This window comes from Saimiri boliviensis, chromosome 7, assembly GCF_048565385.1.
Source record: "Saimiri boliviensis isolate mSaiBol1 chromosome 7, mSaiBol1.pri, whole genome shotgun sequence".
NCBI lineage: Eukaryota > Metazoa > Chordata > Mammalia > Primates > Cebidae > Saimiri > Saimiri boliviensis.
The window spans coordinates 114,017,966-114,022,392 of NC_133455.1; positions in this window are offsets into that span (position 1 = coordinate 114,017,966).

Below are 4,427 nucleotides of genomic sequence, written 5' to 3' on the forward strand. Positions count from 1 at the left end.
AAGCTCTATTTAGATTTAAAGGGAAAGAAAATAGGTTCCATTTCTTCAGAGAAGTAGCAAGATTCTAGAAATTCACTGGGACCAGAAACATTATTTAAGTTGAAAGCTAAATATCTATCTGCTAGCCAAACAAAGGACAGTGGCAGGAGCACTCCAGGTCACCTTAGGAAGTAACATAAGCAAAATACCAAAGCATGAAATAGCACAATTTCTGGGAAGTTCAAGTCATTTGCTGTGACTGGACCACATGACTCAAGGGCAGAGTAATGTGACAGAATCTGTTTCAAAAAGATCACTCAGTCAAAAATGCAAAGGATAAGTGGGAAGGACTAGATAAGAGTTAGAGAGCCCAGTTAGGTGACTACTGCAATATCAGTAAGAGAGAATGAGGTCCAGGTAAGGATGGGATTACTCTGGATGAAGAAGAGGGGAAGAGCATCAGAGATTCAAAGATCGAATAATAGGAAGGAACCATTTACTGAATTTCCATTCTGCATGTAATTATCACTCGTGTAATCTTCACAATAAATTCATATCTTGGAATTATTATATGTATTTTATATATAAAGAAACTGAGACACAGAGAAGTCAAGCTGCTTTCTAATTTTCCCACAGGTAGAGCCAGGATTTGTTGACTCCAGTAATGAAGCCCACACATTTAATTACTAAGCTATACTGATTGTATGTGCTGGTGACAAAGGAAAAAGGAGTCCAGGATCACTACTAGGTTTCTGGATTAAACAACTTATGTGGGCCAGGCATGGTGGCTCATGCCTGTAATCCCAGCACTTTGGAAGGCCGAGGTGGGCGGGTCACAAGGTCAAGAAATCGAGACGATCCTGGCCAACATGGTGAAACTCCGTCTCTACTAAAAATACAAAAATTAGCTGAGGGTGGTGGCGCATGCCTGTAGTCCCAGCTACTTGGGAGGCTGAGGCAGGAGAATTGCTTGAACCCGAGAAGCGGAGGTTGCAGTGAGCCAAGATTGTGCCACTGCACTCCAGCCTGGCGCCTGGAGACAAAACACGACTCTGTCTCAAAAATAAATAAATAAATAAATAATAAAAAAAACTTATGTGTCTGGTAATGTGACAGAAATAAAGAAATGCAAGAGGATGAGAAAGTGGAATGGATAAGAACGTGTTTGTACACAGTGAATTTGAGACATCTGTAGGAAATTGAGTGGAGATGTCAGGTATCTTTATTTGTGATCTAAACAAGGCATATTAGGTTTTGTTCATATGGAAATGGGTTGGAGTCATCAAGCATTTATACTCAAGAAGGACCTTAGAAAATATCTGGCCATATTTTTAGTTTATAAATGTCAAATTCTAGGTCCAGAGAGGTGATGTGACTTAGCCACGGGTAAATAGACTCTTGTCTAACTTAGATAGTAAAGCTTTCAGGACCACTGACTCTCAGTCCAGCTCAGTAAAGTATGTATTTGCCAAAGAATTATAAGGAAAAAAGAAAAGCTTTCATAATCCAGTGCTGGATTTAGCAAACTTAATTCAGTTTAATTTCTATAGAACTTTTCAGAAACTTTATTACATGCACTGGGAATTTGCTAAGAAAGGAGTTTGCTATTCAGAGTGTTCTAAATACATAGTCACTTACTATTTTTTCCCTCTAAATCAGCAAATATTTATTTGGTATCTCCTAGGCTTCCAAATCATTCATGGACATATATTAATTATTAATATATTTCTTACTACTATTTCAGGAAAACTAAAAGCATCTGTCTTTTCTATTTATTTCACTCCAAACAAAATTTTTATCCATTAATACCAATGACTTTGATACCAGACTCTAAATGCATCCAACTGTGGGGCTAAAAGAGATGAAGCCCCAGAAATCTTATTTATCAGAACAAAAAGTTCTGGTCAATTCATCACAACAAGTCTTCAGTCCACGGAATTTGGAATTTCTCCAAATACATAAATTACATGTCTTTTCTTCATTGGTACTGATAATTAAGTTTAAAATGGAGTTAGAGCATGATACACATAGTCACCACATATAGATGCAAAGAAACAAATAAGGTCTGGATTGCACATTGAATGTTTGCAGAAGAGATGTTCTTTAAAAGAGTGCAAGCTTTGGTAGCATTCACTTTGTTCCTCTTTAATGAACAGCAGTTGTTAAATTTGTCTGCCTTCCTGCCTAAACCTCTTAATAATGAGTGAAATTAAGTCCACTTATCTGCCATGTTTGCCAATAGTTATGCCCCCCTTCTTGTTTGGAAGACAGGCAGCAAGTCAATAAACAGACTTTAGCCAAGATGCTGTGAGTCTAGCCTTAGGAAAGCACTACACAGGATATCAAAGAAACCAATCTCACCCTAAAGGCACTTAAAATCTCCTTCCAAGATGGCCAATTAGGAGCAGCTCAGGATTGCAGCTCCCAGCCAAAGTGCGGAGGTGAGTGGGCACTGCATTTCCAGATGGATTTTTATTGCCCACAGACCAGGAGATTCCCAGGCGGAGGAGCCCCAAGGGTCACCAGCCTGGCTGTTTCAGCCAGCGCAGCTATTTTGGCTGGCACCCCAGCGTGGCGATTCTCCGTACAAAATAGATGAGTCCGGGTACTGTTTTAGCTGGCAATTGGAGTTCCCGGAAGACAGAGTCACCCATTCAACTGATAGGAAAGGGGACTGAAACAGGGAGCCAGACCAGGAGATTCCTGGGCAAAAAAGTGCCACAAATATCAGCGCAGCTGTTTCAGCCAGCACAGTGGGTCTCTGCATGGGAAATCACACAGATCCTGGTACCTTTTCAACAGGTGACTGGAACACCTGGGAGACAATCAACCATTCAACTGAAAAAAAAAAAAAAAAAAAAAAAAAAAGGCTCTGAGGCAGGGAGCCAGGTGATCAGGCTCTGCTGGTCCCACACCCACAAAAAAACAGCAATTTGAAACGCTCTGGATTGAGAGTTTCACAGCAAGCACAGCTGAACCCAGGACAGTCCAGCTCTGAGGGGGAGGGGTGTCTGCCATTACTGAGGCACTCCAACACTACGGAGGTAGTCCACCATTGCTGAGGCAGCCTGTTGCTGAGGCAGCCTGCCATTACAGAGAGAGTCAACCATTACAGAGAGTCCATCATTACAGAGGTGGGCTGCCATCACCTAGGCAGTTCTACCTATACCTGTATAAACAGGGCTGCAGGGAAGTTCATACAGCAGCTGGGTGGAGCCCACGGCAGCTCAGGAAAGCCTCTGCAGGCAGACAGTGACTAGGCTGCCTCCTCACTGGGCAGGGCAGCCCTGAAAAAAGGCAGTAGTACAACAGAAGCTCATAAATAAAGTCCTAACTCCCCAGAACAGAGCACCTAGAAAAAAAGGGGGGGGGGGTATGAGTTCTGCTGCAGCAGACTTAAACGTACCTGCCCAGCAGCTCTGAATGAACAACAGAGCTCATAGCTCAGCACTTGAACTCCTATAAAGGACAGACTGTCTCCTCAAGCAGCTCTTTGACCCTCGTATATCCAAAGAGACACCACGTAAAGGAGAGCTCAGACTGACATCAGGCAGGTATCTTTCAAGGACAAAGATGCCAGAAGAAGAAACTGGCAGCAAGACTTACTGTTCTGCAGCTGCTGCAGGTAATCCCCAAGTAAGCAGGGCCTGGAGTGGACCTCAGCACTCCTACAGCAGAAGGGCCTGACTGGTAGAAGGAAAACGAAGAAACAGAAATAAATAACTTCATCATCAACAAACTGGACGTCCACTCAGAGACCCAATCTGAAAGTCAAAAACTACAAAGACAACAGGTGGATAAATACACAAAGATGGGAAGAAATCAGTGCAAAAAGGATGAAAACACCCAAAACCAGAATGCCTCTCCTCCTACAAGGGATCACAACTCCTCACCAGCAAGGGAACAAGGCTGGATGGAGAATGAGTGTGATGAATTGACAAAATCAGGCTTCAGAAGGTGAGTAATAAGAAACTTCTGTGAGCTAAAAGAACATGTTCTAACCCAATGCAAAGAAACTAATAACCTTGAAAAAAGATTTGATGAAATGCTAACAAGAATAAACAACTTAGAGAGGAATATAAGTGAATTGATGGAGTTGAAAATCACAACACGAGAACTTCGTGAAGCATACAAAAGTTTCAACAGCCAAATTGACCAAGCACAAGAAAGGATGTCAGAGGTCTAGGATCAACTCAATGAAATAAACCAAGAAGGCAAGATTAGAGAAAAAATGGGAAAAAGGAATGAACAAAGTCTCCAAAAAGTATGGGACTATGTGAAAAGACCTAGTCTATGTTTGATAGGTGTACCTGAATGTGACAGAGAGAATGAATCCAAGCTGGAAAATACTCTTCAGGATATTATCCAGGAAAACTTCCCCAAACTAGCAAGGCAGGCCAATATTCAAGTCCAGGAAATACAGAGACCACCACAAAGATATTCCTCAA